The sequence below is a fragment of the Stegodyphus dumicola genome, chromosome 2, assembly GCF_044657685.1.
Source record: "Stegodyphus dumicola isolate Sdum_Otavi_A_Nest chromosome 2, ASM4465768v1".
Taxonomy (NCBI): domain Eukaryota; kingdom Metazoa; phylum Arthropoda; class Arachnida; order Araneae; family Eresidae; genus Stegodyphus; species Stegodyphus dumicola.
Window position 1 is genome coordinate 206,153,649 of NC_140769.1, and position 20,278 is coordinate 206,173,926.

The 20,278-nt window shown below is 32.5% G+C and overlaps 1 protein-coding gene and 1 long non-coding RNA gene across 2 annotated transcripts in view; one reads left to right on the top strand and one right to left on the bottom strand.

Moving 5' to 3' along the window:
- Positions 1-4,950, bottom strand: part of LOC118192302 (uncharacterized) — a 128,786-nt gene extending 123,836 nt beyond the window's left edge. Inside the window, exon 1 of the mRNA XM_035363243.2 lies at positions 4,812-4,950. The gene's annotated coding sequence lies outside the window, so the exon portion shown is untranslated. The remainder of the gene's footprint in view (positions 1-4,811) is intronic.
- LOC118192303 (uncharacterized) overlaps positions 4,902-20,278 on the top strand; it is an 83,616-nt gene continuing 68,239 nt past the window's right edge. Inside the window, exon 1 of the long non-coding RNA XR_004758742.2 lies at positions 4,902-5,039. This is a non-coding gene — a long non-coding RNA (uncharacterized LOC118192303). The remainder of the gene's footprint in view (positions 5,040-20,278) is intronic.

The window sequence follows — 20,278 nt, forward strand, 5'->3', positions numbered from 1 at the left end:
GTAACAAATATTAGTATTCCTAGCTTTTATAATTGTGATGCGAAAGAGAAAAATGTTACGTTTACACATCATAAAAATAAACAAACATCCGAAGCAAAGATTTATGCAATTTTAAAATTTAGCAATTTGATGTCAATGAAACTTTTGGACAAAGTAAATTGCTAACAAACAAACAGGTCACGAAAGTGGTTAAATGAAAGTTTTTCCAAGAACCCGGAATTTTCTATTCACCAAATTGCTCAAAATTTCAAGACATCAAAATCAGTTGCTTATCCAATTAAATAAGATATAGACTTAAAATCTTACACCAAAAGAGAACTACAAATGCAAAAGGCAAGGAATTCGTGCAGTAGTTCCCCGCTGATTTTCATATATAATGTTTATGACGGAAGATAGTGACACAAGAAAATTTAAATTCGTTTACACAATAATGATATTAAATTTCGCAAACCAAATCCTTAAATAACCAATAAAAATAAAGTAGGAACTGTATTATTCTTTTAACTTAATGTATGTGTAAATAAATAAATCGCTTCTCCCTGCTGCTAAAATGCCATCTTTCTGACTCCAAATATATTGCTACAGGTAGCATAAAAGTGTGTTGTGTTATACAAAATCTGATTCGCATATTGCGTTAGTTTATCTATGTATAGTTACTTCAAGTATGTTTTATCAAGAATAAATAACTTTTCAATTGGCCATAATTGCAACTACGTCTTTATGCACCAGCTTCATTAATCTTCTGGCAGCAGCTCCTTGAAGAGACATTATGAGATACGTAATATTACGCTTACATTCTGATTTTTTCTCTTTTATTGTTACTTTTTACTACTTACTACTTTACAATGTTTAAGTTCTTGCTGTTCTGAAAAGACAATACATTTATTTATATATATATTATATAATACAGATGAATAAATAAATATGTATTCATGACCAACAATACAAAATTTTAACTAAAGCATCACAACACTAAACAAGTTGGAAAAAAAGTACGGTCTATCACTTATATTTAAACTGTTCTCCGGTATTAGTACTCATTGAACTTGTTTTTAGTGATATCGCTTAGTTGATGAAGTAAGTGTAATGATAGCCAGATTAATTTGCACAAGGGTAATCCAGGTTGCTAAACCTATCAAATTTTCTACAAAGAATCCTTGATTGTATTTTCGACAGAACGTGTAATTTTGGAAGACAACAGCAGTTGAAAATCTGAAATTATAATGTGTCGTCTTATAAATAACTGGACTTTATTTGCTCTGATGCCAGAAGTGTTTTTTATGGTACAAAATATCGTCGTCGAAAATAAGGCGATTTAAAAACTTCACAGTTTAAAAACATCGTCGTCGAAAATATCGCGGTAAAAAATAAAGTATCGACAAATCATCGCAAGACGATAACATCGCATATCTGCTTTTTTCAGGCTTTAATAATTGTAAATTGATATTCCCATAATGAATTGTGAGCGCGAGATGGAAAGAAAGATAATTTTTACTTTCATAATTTTTATTAACTAATAAATGTTTGCTGAAAAAGTAAGAAGGAAACTTAATACTTAAGAATAAACTGAAGCAGAACAAGAAATAATTTTTTTTCATTTTAGAGTATTAGATTAACAAAAGTGAAGAAAATAATCTCATAATTAGCAATTTTTTATAGATAAGGGTTAGGTAGCTTCCGTTTTTCTAAACTTTTTTAGATTATACTTTTAACGAAAAATTACCAGTAGAAACTTTATAAAAATGATATATTAATGACCTTTGTTAAAAAATAAGCCTGTTTTTTTCACGTGGTTTTCGTCGTCTTGCGTTTGTATGTACGTTTTAGTTAACTATTTCAGTTTAAAATTTCATTAAGTGCTATAAGTTGCCTTAATTTTCTATGCTTAAATTTTCTTCTTACTTTTTCAGCAAAAAATTATTAGTTAATAAAAAATATAAAAGTAAAAATTATCCTTCTTTCGATCTTGCGCTCAGAAGTTATTATGGAAATATCCATTTACAATTATTAAAGCCTGAAAACAGCATGTCTGCGATGTTATCGTCATGCGATGATTTGTAGATACTTTGCTTTTACCACGATATTTTCGACGACGATGTTTTTAAACTGCGAAATTTTTGAACCGCTTTATTTTGGACGACGATATTTTGTACCACGATGTTTTAGAACTGCGATGTTTCCTCTTTGCGATGTTTTCTCCCACGATGTTTTGTATCACGACGTTTTCGCCTTGCGTTGTTTTCTCCGCGACGTTTTCGTCCGCGATGTTTTAGCCGCGATGTTTTCGGCTTTTGATGTTTTCACCTGATGAGGGTGAGCACTTGAAAACCCCAAGACAAAGTTGGAGAATGAGGTAGCACAAACCAGGCGAATTATCAGAATTTGATATATCTGTTGGGGGCTGTAGGAGACCTTGGATTTCGTTGCAAAGAAACAATCCTCGAAACAATATTTCAGGTTCATTATCCTTAATCTTCTTCCTCAAGCCTTTCAATACTTTAATGTAAGAGCGTTCACTGAAGGAGCAAGCAATTGATGAGGATAGGTCTGCGGCAGTCTCAGTGGAAAAGATTACCAACGCCTTCCCAACAACTCTCAAGCGTCAATAAACTCAGCTGTAGAGGAATTCCTTGATACATTGTGTTAGTATTTATTCAAGCTTCAGGAAGCCGATGGAATCTACACGCATATTTTTTCTTTATAATCAGAACATCAAAATTATTGATTGAATAAAAACTAAAACTTTGGCTAATAGTGATAAGACCTATAATAACTTTTGCAATTCCTGTTCGGTCCACACGCCCTCTGTTCCATAAGAAAAGACAACAGAGATAGAGAGAGAAATAAGAGAGACTAGGATAAATAAGAGACTCAAAATAAATTAAATAAAAATAAGATTTTCAACCAAATTAGAAAGGCTTTCTGAGCACAGAGAAATTCTTAGATCCACACTAATTTAAAAGAAGGTTCTATCTATAATTATATTCTAAGTACATCATTTTTAACTCTAAGTTATACAGAAATCAGAAAACTCGTAAGATGTATTAATATTTTGGATTGAAAATTCAAACGTCCTCGCACCATTTTTCAAAATTCAAATCGATAACAACAACGAATTTTGGCTTCCCTATTACATTTATGCTTTACTTCAAACTCATAAAGACTCAGAAAGAATATTTATTTTACAGTTTCAGTTATAGAGAATATTAGGTCTTTTGTAGCAGGAACCACGAAAAATCAATTATGCCCTCGTAGGTATTCGAACTACGGATCTTCCGGCTTGTTAACTACACATGATATCAATTACATCACGAAGCACATCGTACCAATTACACACACATGATACCAATTACATCACACAGTGAGGAAGAGGAACATTTCTTGTATTGCGATCATTGCACATTTCACTAATTCGGAATTTTAGTCAAAATGTACCAAAAATGGATGAACCGGATATCGGAACCAAAAATGGATATCGAAGGATGGTAACAATGCCAATATGACTATTGGACATAAGAAATCAAAACTATTCGTGAACTGAAGAAATAATGACATGAGAAATCAAAACTGCTCAATTTTTGGAATGACCCTCCTTTGCGGAGACACTTTCGCATTATTTGTGAATCGCATAATTGCATCTTTATACGTTGCTACAATGCTTATAATTTAATTCAAGCTCGAAGCTACTCCTGGCTGGCGGGTTTGGCGAAAGTCAAACTACTTGATTTTTACGTTTGCATTTCCATTACAAACAACAGAGGATAAGATTTACTCCACTGTTGATGCCAACAAATAATACTAAAATAACTGAAAATTTTTTAAAGTAATATAAAAAATTTAACATTATTTGTGAAATCATATATTCAGGGCTAAGAATAATAAAATTCATTTAGAAATTTTCTGAAAAAGATTAATAAATGCATTTCAAAGAAGTTGATCATCATTTTGACCGTACTGATTGATTAGAATTTTAGAATGTCATCTAAAAATTTTCCCTTTTTTAATTTCAATCATTAAAACGACATGCAAACTGTTTGCTAACTTGCCGTTTACAGCGATAATACGGCAGATGACATAAACAGTTAGTTCAAACATTTTGTATGTCGTTTTAAGTTCATATCACTTTTATTTAGATTTTTCTCGAACTTTTATATAGTCTACTATCATTTAACGAGGGATTAACCGGCCTGCTGATAAACCGAATCCTGCAGAAACAAAAAGTTAAGTTTCTTTTAAATGAAACGATGGAAAAATTACTGTCATAAACTATCAGCAGGAAACAAAATTGCCTACAGCTAATACAAAAGAAAAGGAAATATTAGATGAATAATGCCACCGATTGTAAATGGTGCCATAGTATTTAGGAATCGTTTTTTTTCATTTACAGTACATAATCAGTAATATGTAAAGACTGTGCAATAAAAAACAAGTTCTTACGGACCATTTGTTTTCGAATAAGAACTTAACGACAAGTTATTTTGTAAATACTATTCTTTAATGCCATTTATAACTTAAGATTCTTCCATTGCAACAATGTTTATTTTTACATTGCTTACATTTTTTTTTTTGTTTAGAATATTGATTTAATTTACATTAGCAAATGAAGTTATTCTCCAAATTAAATTGCTTGAAAATATAGATAAGTAGTTAATAATATTTTCTATTAATTATAATATAATTGATTCCTGTTTAGTATGCTTTTATTGCCCTCGTACTAACTGTTTATGTCATCTGCCGTATTATGGCTGTAAATATCAAGTTAGCAATAACATTAACAAAAATTAAATATTATTTACATTATTTACACTTACCCAATTCCATTTTCTTCCAAACGCAGTCATATTCCAAAGGAATACTCTCCAAATGATGCAGAAACTAAATGAGCATGAACTAAGGAAGAAGAGGCATACACCTTCTGCAATGAGGCGTCGAAAGTCCTATGTCGTGGGCAGGATGAGGATCTACCTGTCAGCCGCCCGGACAAGGAATTCTTTGTGTGCAGATTTGAGGAGAGGTGCTGGTCGCACCTTTTCGACGTGGTAGGTACTTTTTTTCTTTGTTAGTTGTGCTTCGAGAGTGCCAAATTTTATTAAAAGGGGGTCGCTATCTGTGAGATGCTTGGCACACGTGGAAAAGGTGTGGAATACTTTTTCTTTTCTCACGTTAAACGCTACAAATGAATGTTGACACAACGGTAAAGATTGGCTGTATGTGTTGCTTTGAACTATAAAGAGCGCAAACCGTGCAGTTTGAGCATTCCGAGTTTAATACAATCGGAAGTGTGTGTTTATTAAATACATACTTTGCCATAGTATAGTCTAGTTATTTGCTTAAATAAATAATAAACATTATGTTATTATTTATTTGTGCATTTGCTTAAATGCACAAATAAATAAGTTCTTGTATTAGTATCTATTGAACACCTACTGTGCAATTTAGAGTTTCATCTAACAGAACTGGCGATGACACTATTTAAAATACTTACTTCAAAACGAAGTTCTCTTCAGTCCAGAAATAAGTAATTTTGAATTAGAAATATGTACAATTTATTTATAAAATTAATGCATCGTTTAACAATAAACATACGCCCTCAGAATCATTAGGATTAACATCTTCAAATTCGGAACTGCTCTTCTTCGACACAAACATCAAAACCGTGTTTCGAAGACTCGGGATGCCAGAAGCGCCATATAAATGGACGGCTTATTTATGAATATCAGAAATGTTTAATAACCAGTACTTTATAATGAAAATATAACAATAAGCAATAGTAACTAATTAAACAGTGATAACTAATAAAAGTAGTAAAAAGGATGTGAAGAGTGTTATGACCACTTTTAAAGTTCAAAAGTTTCAGATATTCCATTTTATTTATTAGATAATCCATTAGTAAAATTGCAATGGTCTATTCACGAGTTATTCTAGCACGAAAATTTTGTACATTATGTTATTAATTCTGAATTTTTTCAAAGATTGTATTCTTGTAATATAGAAAAAGTTATTTTCAAATACAAGAGTACTTCAATTACTTAATACTTCTTCAATAATAAAAATTATTAGACATACGATTCTTCAGAATTCTTGGGCTTAACATCTTGAGGTTCAGAATGGAACTTGTTGTCTTCTACGTGTAAGGTTAAAAATGTATTTCTATGAACAGGATTGGCGAAAATATCAGTTAATGGCTAGAAATATTAATTCATAATAGTGATGTTTTTCGTTCTCTTCCTGCATCACAGCTTCTTCCATTTCTTTAGAAGATGAAGCGCTGGTATGAATTTTAATAAACATTTCCAGAGAATTTAAATTTGAAACAGTTTTCAAGTTCATATCGATGTCAATTCTTATCATTTGGCCAACTCTACGACTTAATTTTCAATCGGGATGAAATTTACTATATATATTTCATACAGACTCCAAATAAATAACATTCTTCAAACACCTCTCTGTTGTATTCTCATCAATTTCGTTCAATGTTTTTTTTTTCATATCTACATTGCCATTAAAGACATTTTCTTAATAGTTCATCTATGTATTTTATGAAATGATAAATGTTATTGCATATTGTTGTATTAAAATTTTAATGGTTTGATTAATTCCGAGATCAGATGCTGCTTTACTTATCCATCTGATCTGAGATAACCTTGATCAGATTCATGTATGATCACAACAAAAAGGAAGAAAATACCTGCCTATTGGCTAAGGATCTTATATGTGACAGTCCACCTTAATTATGATGAAGAACTCTCTGGAAAACGAGAGGTATTTACAATGTGTTGGCTAAAATCTGATACTAACAATCACGGCTGGAACCTATGCATAGTCTGTATGAGTTTCTCAACAAGAAAAAAACAGGGGGGAAACGTACTACCGAGAAGAACGTGCACAAAGATGGTTGAGGATTAAAAAAAATTCAAAGTGGAAGTGGAAGAAAAGCGTTTGGCTCATTCAAATATAGATCATTCCAAATACATACTTAAGTTTTAATTAAATTTGATATACTTGTCTTGTTTATTGTTTTAACCTAATAGAACTAACCACACATATTTTGCTGTATAGTTCTTAGGCTAATGATCTCATTTGGAAATTTTTTAAAGTAAAATGATTGACACGAATATGTGGTGGCGTATTTTAATTATAGCGAATCTCTCAAAGGATATTTGCTTAATAGAAGAGAGGCCTTCGTGGATGACTTTGTAAGAGAAACTTTCTCGTATTCATGTTATACTTTGGGAAAACGACGGAAATTCCACGCAATCAGCCGGTTCGCTAGGATCTGAACTCAGATCGAACTGAAGGTTTCAACAAAATCAGCCTATGGCCGCTGATGGGCAAAAATTCTTAAGACACTAACTGTGGTATTGAAAAACATATTTTTAGATTGGAACATTGTTTAATTATTAACTAATTAATGTAAAATTTTAATTTCTGTAGTGCTATATCGAAAAAAGTCCCTAAAATTGCTTATAGCACATTTGTTTTCACAAAATAAATTATTTAGAAAAACGTTTCACAATATAAATGATTTATTTTTTCTTATAGACGTTAAAAAATGGTAAGCGGAGTTTAAAATAAATGAAATATGGAACAACATTAGTATATGAAGTGTCAAATACGTTTCGTTACAAGTTACTTTACTAGATGGCAGCACATAACCAATATTTGGTGATATTCGGCTTGAAGTTGCATATCCGCTTTGTGTAACATCGGCTTTTCGGAAATGAGGGAATTTTATAGGAACTGCTTGAGATTTCATTGCCAATTATATTATGATAATTGAGATCATAAATATATAAAAAAAGAAATATTTATTTCTTCATTTTCTTTAAAAATAAAATTTACTTCTTATACTCCTGGATGACTCGCAATGTTACATTTTCTCCCTTAAATTTACTCATGGATACTCATATATATCATTATAAAAACCATATCTTAATAAAATTACTCCTCGTTTCAGAAGAACAAAGAATCAAATTTTGGAATTGTATTGCAATAAAAAATCGTTCAGTTAATAAAAAGTAACTTAAATTTTTATTAACTATCTAAACTTTACCTTTCTTCTTCTGCAGGTTAATATGCAATTTTCTTTATAAAATAATTGCGTATTAACCAGTTCTCATCGGTATGCAGCCAATACCCTTTTGATCAGCGGCGGATTTCAGCACAAGCGCACGAAGCGCGTGCTTGGAGCTTCTTAGATCAAAGGGACCTCAAATTTCAGGTCTGAAAATAAAAAATTGTTTCTTTTTATTTATTATTATTTTATTTATTGTTATTATTTTATTTATAATTATCCTTTTCCTAATAAAAATAATTAATAATTTAGTAGTATTCTACAAATTAAATTGACAAATGAATAACACCATCTATGGTACACGTTTTGTGGACAAACTAGCTGCGAAACTAAATGCAAGATCGTTTTACTGACGAGTTAGAGATAGCATGTACTTATTGATTTACTGTTGGCAAGGGTGTTTTCCTAATTTCACGAGTGGGATTTATTTCGAATTTGAGAGAAATAACGGTATAATTCTGTTCAGTGGTATTTTAGTTAGTGTAGAAGTATATTTGTTTTGTTATCAAGTGAGTTAAGTATACATATGTAATAACTTAATAATGAATATAATTATAATTTATACACATCATTACAGAACTAGTAAATATATCAATTCTTAATCTCTTTACCTCATTCCTCTAATGACATACTCATCTCATCTGTGGTAAACGGGCATTTGCTTCTCATGGGCGGTAAAATACGTAACGTAGTCTAGCAATGCAGACATGCCTTGTATTAAAGTAGGCTAAATAATGATAGAATTGATCAAAAATATGAATTAATTTAACGTTTAAAACCCAGCGATAATTATGGCTTAAACAGCATATAACCTCGGTGGGAGTTTCATTACAGATTATTGTCTCGCTCTGTATCTGGCTCTGTGACATCTCTTTCTCGAATACAAAAGAGCTCAGCTGTAATGAAAGACTGATACATGTTCTCACCTCGGACGTAATTTATTATTATGTAGTCGATCTGCCATTCCCTCAATAGTAATAAGTATAAAATCAATAAAATTATTTTAATTATGCACAATCTTAGAAATTGTTGTCATGTAACATTGTTCATAAATTACTGTTTGCTTCATACTGATTATTAATATTACATTTTTAGGACTATTTATCGTACGAAAAATGTAAAGACGTAAGATTTTAAAGCAAAATATTACTTCCATTTTTTTTTTGTTTGTTTGATAGATAGTAATTCTTAATGTATCTGCTTAAGTCAGGAACATATGGAAACTGTTTTATTACTGATCTGACAAATAATTTTTCTTTCATAAAAAGAATTGCTTGCCTTCTAATATTCCTTACATATAAATTTTATATTATACAAACTAGCTACAGTAATCGAATGCCTATGTTCATTTTCAAGTAAAGTACCTTTAATTATAAAAAAGACAGAAAAATATTACTAAGAAAGCTGTTTGGAGTTTAAATCTAAATTTAAATTTTTAAAAAATGAGTAGATTTTCAACTTGATATTGTTTTATTAGTTTGCATAAATTTAAATTGATGCTATTTGTTAGTTGTCGAATTTTCAACGGAATTCAATGACTGGAGTAATTTAGCTAGAAGCTTGAGAGAACTCGAAACATTTCGGTGCCATCTTTTCTATAAAGTCAATGTTGACTTTACAAAAAAGATTGTCAATAGCTGAAGGTTTGGTACTTGCTAAGGACAACAAATTGGTTCAGAACAAAAGTACTCGTAAGCCGTTTCAGAATGAGTCATAGCCATTGTGAATTTATTGGCGAGTTTAGGAGCAGCATTTCGTGGAGCATTTCGGTGGCTATAGAAAAGACACTGATTCAAATTTGGAGGAAGATTATTTAAGTCGTATCGAGTACCTAGCGGAATACGACAGGTTTTTGCAATTCATTTGGAAAAATTTCCAGTAGTCCAGGTAGTGGACAGGTAAATCATTAATTACATAAAATAAGCGAGGAATTTAGAAGTTTAATGGGCACATATGTAAAGAAATATTTAATTTTTTAAGATCAAGAAGTAATTCATTGTTCTGCTATTGTAGACTCTACTTCCAGTGTAGCTCATATGGATCACTGCATTTTGGGACTTATTAACCAAATGGAAAATAAAAGGATGAAAGATCAGAAATAAAAGAAAACAGTTCAGTTTGAAGAAATAACTTAAAATGATTATTGCAATTTATTGCAAATCAAAATTTTGTGATAAACGTATAAGATGTTATTTGTGATGCATAAATTTCTGAATTATTTCCGAGAAACGTTATTTATAGTGATATTATAATGTATTTTCGCTCTTATTTCTGCATGTTTTGTAACAGCATCAAAATAACCTAATAAATCTACAGTGGCGCTCGAACTAAAAAGTAGTGGATGATGATTCTTCACCACTAGGGTTTGGCGATTGGGTCCCCTAATCCCCAGTCGCCTCTTAAAAGGGTGAGTATATAAGGTATTTTCTCCCTTTTTTCTGCATGTCTTCGTGGTGTAACGGTAGCACACTCGGCCCAGGTTCGAGAGGTTCAAGTTCGAGCCCCAGCGAGGGCATTCATCGTTTTTCATGCTTCTTGCTTCAAATATCCTAATGACTCTACAATATACTAAAGGATTTTGGATTACTTTTCAATTTTAAAATGCCTGCCGTCCAATTTAATGAATGTTTGGAAAACTTATATACAAAATATCAAAATGATATTGACATTAAATATTTTAAAGATGAAAATTTTCATTTTATTGCATTGATAAAAGAAAAAAAATGTTGTCAATCCTGTTGACATGAAGATATTAATAATTGCAGATTTGAAGTTTACATTTCCGAGTACAGAAACAGTTATAAAAATATTTTTGTCGATTCTTGTTTTAAACGTAAACGGAGAACTATCATTTTCATTTCTCAAGAGAGTTGAAATTTACTTAAGAAATTCCTTATCTACATTGCATTTAAATCACTTGTCGGTAACGTTACTGAAAACGATGTTGTTTGGTTATAAGATTATAACCAAACAACGTGGTTTTCAGTAGACGCTTACATTAAATATTAGATTATAAATTCTCTAACCGATAAATTTGCTAAAGTGAGAAAAGTTCATATTTAACTTGTGTTATTTTATTCTCCAAATTGGAAACAAAAAACGTCATTGACAATAATTGTTAATAAATGTAACAATTATTATTATGTTCTTTTACGTTACATAACACATATCTATTATTTATTATTTTATATTAATATAATTTATATTATTATAATATATTATTCCAAACTGGAAACAAACAACCTCATTGTAAATCAGTTCAAATCAGTGTGATTAAAATGCATCTGTTATTAATAGTAATATTAGTAATTATCAGTATAGTTATTAATAGTAATAATTAATATGAAAGCTCTGCCTTAGAAATAATGTTTTTTTTGTTACTATTATATTTCATTATGTTTTTAATCTTTAATAAACAAACGGATAATTATGTTATTGTATTTTTTACTAATAAACCTATTTTCAAATAAATTGAATATATATTCGCATTATTATTATTATTTATTAATACTCTAGACTGCGCGCTGCAGTAAAAACATATGCGTAGAATGCATACTGTGGTGGTGCTGAAAATACTTAGCGGGAGGACTCTTAGCTAGTAAATCCTACAGTGCTCAACGTAGGTTTATTTACAGGTGTACCATCCATATTGTACCAAAACAATCCTGCATTTATAAATCATAATTCTTTGGTTTATCTGCCTGAAAGAAGAAATGTCTTCGTGAAAGACTTTAAACATCTACCTGCGCGGTTTCCCGTTATATATGTGATAAAATCCACGCAATCACTCATGCATCCAGCCCATTTGAGAAAGTTACGGCTGAGATCTGATGTGTACACAACATGACTTCCTTGCATGGAATATTAAATTATACGCATTTTTTGCTGCATTTCCTTTAAACTTCCTCTGATTTCATTAGGGATATAGTTCTCATTCAATTAATTCAGATTTCACTTCGTGGCAAGGCAAAAATACATAAAACCTCAAAATACACTACTGACCATTAAAATTGCAACACCATGAAGGAAAGAAACACAAAAAAGACATTTATTGCACTTAAACAGTATGGCATGAAGACAAAATGATTAAATTTGTAAACATTTTGGTGGGTTACAGGGCTACGAAAGTACTAGAAACAGCTGCCCCCACTGGAAGCTAAAACGGCCCTTACCCCGTTAGGCATGGAGTCAAACTCGGCTTGAATGACAGAAATGGGCAACTTATTCCATGCTGCTTTGAGTCTATGCCACACTTCATCAACCGTATAAGCTGGAGAGGAGTGGCGGGCTAGCCTCTCAACAACAAATGATAAGATTTCTTCAGTGGGTGACAGATCTGGATACCTTGCAGGCCAGGGCAGTAAACGAATACCTTGTGTATCGAGGAAGGTCAGAACACGACGTGCAACATGTGGTCTTGCATTATGTTGTTAGAATATGGAGTTTGGGGGTTTTGAAGCCAGAGCACAACCACTGGACGTAAGATGTCAGAAATATAACCATCTGCGTTCAAATTACCGTCAGTCCGAACTAGAGATGTGCCTGTCATGTACCCATTGGCTACCCAAACCATCACACCAGGTGCAGTGTCCCTATGCTGATATCGAATGCAAGCAGGCGACGTGACGTGCGGTCTCCGCGGCCACCAGAATACTGCATGTAGAACCGCGATTCGTTTGAAAAAGCCGACATTGTGCCACTCCTGTACCCAGCTTTGTCATTTGGCGCACCAGAGTCACCGTCTCTCTCTATGCTGCATTGTCAAGGGAAGCCGAAGCAATGGTCACCCTGCTGATAGTCCTCGCTGCTGCAAAAGTCGAAGCACCTTACGAGCTGATACTGGATGTGCTGCAAACATGCCTATTTCTTGACTAATGATCCGTGATGTGGTCTTACGGTTTTGCAGGGCTGACGTCACAATATGTCTGTCCTCTTTGGCGTTAGTCATGGGAGGGAGTTGAGATCCTGCATGCCGTTCAGTATGACCCTCATGAATCCATTCATTCCATATTTGCACGACAATGGTTGAATGTCGACGGGCCATGTCGCGGAATGATAATCTACACTTGCGATAAGCAACAATCCTGCCTCTGAAGAATTTCGAAACTTGCTGGTACGTGTTTCCTCTTCTTATTGGAGGCACTATATTCTGAGGAAATTCCAACCTTATAAAGCACTTTCCGAATGAGAAATGCACTACACAACCTTTCTTTTATGCAGTGCTTCAGATGTCGTTTCTCACTGTTACGTACTCTAAATGCGCTGAAATATTAATCATTTGCATATCCCAACTTCTTTCTTTCATGTGATTTTGACTTTCAGATTATTCCTTCTTGGTGTTGCAATTTTAATGGCCAGCAGTGTATCTTTATCAAAAATTGAAAAATATGGAAAAATATAAAACACGAAATACAGTTAAAGCAACTGAAAAAGCATTTTTTACAATTAAAATTAGAGTTTCTACGCAAAAACAAGTAAATGAGGCAGCGGGCAGGAAGGAAGATTTTTCCGGTGCACAAAACTGAAAGTTTACATTTGGTCCCACTCGGCAAAAAGATACTGAATGTGCAAAAGCTGACTTAATTTACTCTGCACTTAAGCAATTTTTAAATTGTTGATAAATTTTCAACTATTGCATGCAGATTAACTAAAGGCATAAAATCTTTAACCGGAAAGATAAGATCAGCATAATTCAATCATTTTTAAAGCAAAAAATGCACAATTTACCAACATATAAGAATAAAAAAACTGACCTCACTGAACCCTATATACAAAATTTCAACGTCTTGATGCTACTCGTTTTTGAGTTATGAGAGATACATACATACATACCTAAAGACGTCACGAAAAAGTCTGCTTTGAATCCATTTGAAATCCTGATTTGCAACCCGTTTTGAGGAAAAGAGTCCTTTATTCTGTTTCTACGTAGAGATGTCACGCAAAAACATCGTTCAGTTGTATTCGATAGCGGTCAAATTGGCTATTTTCTTTGAAATATGATACCCGAAAATTTTTGCGATTACAATACTTTCTTTATTTCGTACAAGGAAGTAAAAACGAAATAAAATATGAAAAGCACTCAAGAATAAGGTGCTTCTCTTTAATTAAACGTCATTCAACTTATATTTATAACTTGATTTCAGTATACCTTAACATATTTATATGAGCATTTATATACTCTCTCTCTCTTCTCTCTTGCTATCACTCAAAAAGGATTGAGTGACATCAAAATTCTGAGCGCATATTTAAAATCTCGGCATAAGAATACATATAGGCTAGATAGAAATTAATATTATAATATAAATAATAAATAGTTTTTGTTTTAATATTATTATTATTGTTATTTTTGGCATTCTTACATTAAATAAAATTTCTGGAAATATCTTTACATTATGTTTTAAAAATAATAGCTGGCAAATGGCGGCTTTGACTTGCCGTGCTTTGTCCAAAGGAATTCTTCATAAACTCGTGTCAGAATTTTGCATCCTAACTCTTGAATAGCTTGCCGAATGCTGGCTTCAAGCTGTTGTATTTTTCTTACCTCATTTGCATGTACCTTTCCTTTTACGCAGCCAAGAGAAAATAAATTCTGAAGCCGTTAAATATGGCGTCGTGACGGCCATTAAATCGAAAAACGGAAAGTGATGCGATTGCCAAAAATTTCCCTCAAGAGAGCAATTTTCGTCGTCGAAAAGTTTGAGCTAGACGGTGAATTGTTAGTTTACTATTTGGGTTCCGAGCACTAAAGAAGTTGCTGTGTGCTCGTTGCATCAAAATAATAGCGTGCTGATTAAAAAAAAAAAAAAAAAAAAAAAAAAAAAAAAAAAAAAAAATTGGAAAAGTTTCTCTCTTTACTTGCTAGTAAATCCCTATCTTGTATGTATGTAAGCAGACATACTCAGTATAAGAAAGGAAAAAAAAATACTTAATGTTTAATCATAACGCTAATTATGCCTCCTTTGGTATCTGTAACTTAAAGTTGAAATACATGTATCTAAATATACTAACGAAGTATTTACGGATTATATATGTAATAGAATGTATTTTATATACATCTAAACATACTTATGAAACATTTACACACTCTCTAATAAAGTTATAAGGTATTTCTCCCACTTTTCTAGCGTGCCTTCGTAGTGCAGTGGTTCTGCACGCTGGGCCGGTATTCCAGTGGTCTGTGGTTCGATTCCCGACGAAGGCTCTGCTAACTTTTAATCTTGCCTGCTTCCAAACAAAATGTTAATGTCTCTACAGTGGCGGCAGAACTAAAAGGGTTGTGGATAATGACTCTCCACACCCAGGATTTGGCGATTGGGTTCCGTAAAAACCCCAGCCGCCCTTTAAAAAGGAGAGTATATAAGGTATTTCTCCCACTTTCCTAGCCTGCCTTCGTGGTGTCGCGGTTCTGCACGCTGGGCCTTTATTCCAGAAAAGTGGTTTGATTCCCGGCGTTCGCGGTTGCTAATTTTTCATCTCTCGGGCTTTTCCAATTAACCTAATGTCTCTACAATGTCACTCAAAAGAGTTGTGAACGGCAGGAAAATTCTTAGTACATGTATTCATTTAGCATCAAGTCAATCACATCAATAAAAGTTTCCGTCAGCATCGGAAACAAGTCTTATTTATTTTGCGGCGAAGACATTTTGTGGCTAAGTGTAAACTAATTATTTTATATTAAAAACAACTAATTATTTTGTATTTGTGGTTCATATTGAATAGGTATTTTATTCATTGATATAATTACATTACATGATTTATATTGTGTAATTTTATGTGATCTTTATCAATATTTTATTATACATCCAATTTTTTTCTTCTGGCATTTTCAAATCATACTTAAGGTGATCATTTAATTTTCCTATCCTTTCAGAATTTTCACAATATTCGTCTCATTGATTTGAAGGTAATGCAATCTCACCATTAAAAAGAATTCTGGATTTTTAGATATGTTCTGCAAGTAGAGAAATGATTTTCCTTATAATATATTTTTACCTATGTACGGTAAGCTTGCTCAAGTCGTACCACCGCTTAAGTAGCAACTTTTAAATACTGGACGTAATATCACGTCAACTGCACATTTTCCTGCAAAAAAAAAAAATTACCCCTTAGTTAACCATATTGTTTAATGGTGTGTTTGTCTCCCTGTAATATTTCTGAAGAAAACTGCGAAGAGAATATTATTCATTGACTAAAATGCAAAGGATGGATACACGACTTATGTACTGGTTTTGAAAAAAATATGAACAAAATATCCTCGTGATCATTGTTGTAATGAATTGCATAAATAAATTAATTAAGATAAAGAAAGTTTATTATAACTCTCCAATTTTAAACGTAATACGGCTTAGAAGTAACGGTTAGTAATTCATAAATTTCATATTCATATACATAAATTTTATTAATTTTATCCAAAAGAGTAGACTGCATGGAATTTTATTATAATAAACCGCAGCAACGACAAAACAAGAAATTATTACCAAACAGAATTTTAAAATTTTCACAGATCCTACGATTTATACCTATTTTTCTTAGGGGTACAACTTAGGCAACTTTACTATATAACGGTAATCAGACGAAATGTTTTTACATGAAAGCAAATTAAATGATTTGGGAGCCATATAATATCCTGATTAAAAACAAATGAACGTTTTTCGTATGTAACAGTTATTGGGTAAGCTGCTCTGGACTTTCTTATTTTAAAGCAGTTTAATCTGGGTAAGAAATACATCTGATTCTGTAAATTATGCGCTTGTTTTATATTTACGATTGAGGTATTTACCGATGATTAATTAGTCTATTTTTATTTCGAAATTACGTATAACCAAATTCCGAACTGTTGCGTAGAGAAACCCCCAAAAAACTACGACATTATCCGCAACCACTGCTAATATCATACTCATTTTCGTTTTTTCGTTTTTTGTATTTCTCGTGAAAAATTCTGTATTACATTGATGGTTTATGACAGTAAATTTCCTGTCGTTTCTCAATACACAAAATTTGACTTCTTTTCAAAGACAGACTTCGGTTAATGACCCCCCGGTAAACCGGGAATCGATTGTAATAATAAATGTATGCATAAGTTTAAACTTCCTTAGTTTATTACATTGTTTAGCACGTCGCTGCTGTAACCTGAAAGATAAGAATTAGTGTTATATAGATTATAGCAAATAACGTGAAGTGCTATTTGTCTAATGGGATGACACTAGTTGTTATGGCTTATCTCAATTGTCTAAGCTGATCAGAACACGTCCACAAATTTTATCGTAAAGAGACTAAGACTGCGTTCGTCGGTGGCACCGGCCTTGAGCACCGTAAATGGGTGACAGTCCACCTCTGTCCTTATTTTAAAAAAGAACACCACAGGGTACAGTACGGGTTCGAGGATACACCACCTGTCTTCCAATACCACCAAACCACTCGACTTTGGGCTCGCCGTATATTTAGAGCGCCTCTATGCCACATAGACACTATGCACTCACGATCATCAGTGCTTTCCCCGGGATTCGAACTAGAGCCCAGCGAATGGTACAGCAGCCAGAAGCACTAACCACTATACAACTCAGGGCAGATGGGAGGATATCTTTCGTATAGGGAATTTTAAAGGAAATTGGCTGTTATACACGTTACTCGTGGGTAGCTACATGAAACCTTCCATACAGCCAACCCTTTATGTAAGATTTTAATCCTGGTTTAACTACCAGTGTTTAGCATTCTTAACGCTTTGGTACATATGGACCAATTGAAAGATAAATTAGAGATCTCACGTACATCAGAAGCCAATGGCAACAACTCTTAGAAATTTATGAGAGAGCGTGGATGAATAACGCAGTAGAAGCATTGCCTAATATAATTCGAGATCATGCTGAAAACGGAAAGAATAAATGATTTCTTATTTTAAAGTATCTCTAAGCAATGAATTGATTCCTATATTTTTATTTTATTCCAAAAAATGTTTACTATTTAAAACTTAAATATTTTCAGTGAAATGCTTCGGAAAATATCGGAAAGCGTTTTTCATCTGGCAGCGCTAAACGAGCGCTCTCTAGTTCTGGTAGCTTGTAAAATTCATGTTCATTTTCCCCGCTCCATGCTGTTTGATCAGCTCCTGGATTACATTGTCGAGCTTCAGCTCTGCCTTGTTTGAAAATAAAAATTCCGGAAAACACAACACGGCCTAAGATAAGGCGAAAGAGAGAAAATCCAAGAGCATTCTTGCTAAAAGCCTTTTCCTGTTTTCCGGTATTAGAATGCTGCGAAGAAAATTTTCTCTCTCTTCGTAAGATTCTAAAAATAAACTTAACTTCATCTTTTCGGACTTTGCTGACGCTCTACGAAATCCATCATGGGAAACTTTTGACTGTAACCGAGTGCTTCCTCGGAGTTTTATGATATAAATGCAGGTCTCCTGACCACTCGACTACGAGCATAAATAAAAGAACTTTGAAAAATGCTGTCGGACGTGAAGTTTTCAACATTTCCTTTTCTTAAGTTTCTGTTCACGAACTTTGGTAAGACATTGAGGTTTACTGTATTGTCTTACACGCAAGCGAGTAGACAACCAATAAAAAGATTGCATTCTATCTAAGGGAAAAAAGATAATTACTAGATTTGAAAAAAATACTGGATTTATATTTGATATTGTTTCAGTCTCTTTAATGTATTTTATTACATTACTAGCCAGTCAGCTACCCATGAACCCCGAGGTGTTATTTAATTCTTGCTTTAAAAAGGTACGTCACATTTGTTTATTGCAGAGTTATATTAACATTACTATCACAAACGATCATACAGCAGTAGGAATAACAACAACGCAGCAGACGATATTTTTCAGATGAACTCTATTAAACAATAAGCTTCACCTGTGCTGAGTGTAAAGACCGCTGAATGTTGGGAGTTCGACCCAGGTTCGATCTTAGTCGAATGTGAAGGCCACATGCTTGGTTATTTTGTTGTTTTCGCCATATGTAACTTGAATACAAACCATTGTCCCTCAGAAATTCCTCTACGAAGCCATCTTTCATCTTAAGCCTATGTAAGCTTTGCCATATTTATTCAACCTAACATAACCTACCATACAATTCAACGGTCTAAACGACATTTTTAGGCCAGTTTGTTCTCAATACAACTTGAAAATTTCTGTTATAAATGTCATTTGTAATGCAGATTATAACTCTCGTTTTTTAATAGATGTATTTATTTTTCTATTATTCACATTTTCTTCTTTTTGTTTTGAATTCATATTTCATTTAGAGTAACCTAATGAAATTTTTTTCCAGTTTAAGCTGCTTAAATACAGGTAAAGTTTCATTAGTACTTTCGTATTGATCATAATTTATGTTATTCACCTTTTCTGTGTGTTTTAACTATCTTCTGCTTAACTCTGATTTTGGGCTAACGTGAGCATCGTTTTCGGTATGTTCTGGATAACTAATGATTCCGGATTAATGCTATCTTATTATCTTAGACGAACTCGATGTAAAACTGCTAAGTCAACACATGCCCAAAAATGTGGGAAGAAAATTGGTGAAAATTCATTTCGCTTTAGTAATTTCGAGGCTTATATTTTTAGCGACCTAATTTTTCTATTAATATGTAATCACGTTATTTATATACAGACCTTTCATTTATTTAATTTAATGACTCGTTTTAAATAATTATTTTTTTTTCTCCTAAAGAAAAGGTGTGACTACCCTTGAAATCAACAAAGTTTTGTTTCAAAATTTACTCCAATGTAGGGTTATATTTTGCCTAATTAACTATTAAATATTATCTGTTCATAATGAATGTTTCAACTATTCCTTTATCATGGTTGCCGTTTTTCATAGAAAACTCGCAGTTGTTTACTTATTTTAATTTTATGCATTTCACTATTGGAAATGTTCTTTCAGCTGCTGCTGCTGAATAAAGCAGCTTTAATTCATATCGCTAAATTTTGAAACATTTGTTATCCTCTAATATCTCTCATTTCGAAAATTTTGTTTCTAAAAACAATACTTTTTTTTTATCTTTAACTAAAGCTTCTGCAGTCCTTAATAAATTCTATTCTTTATCAAGATCTTCATAATGATTGTCTTCAATAACGTTAGGAAAATTTTAAACAAATGGTATTAGAATATAAAAGCCGTTTATTTTGCACATTAAAGTATTCAATATCTTTAAACTTTTAATATATTCTATCAGAAGTATATCCGCTTAGAAATTTGA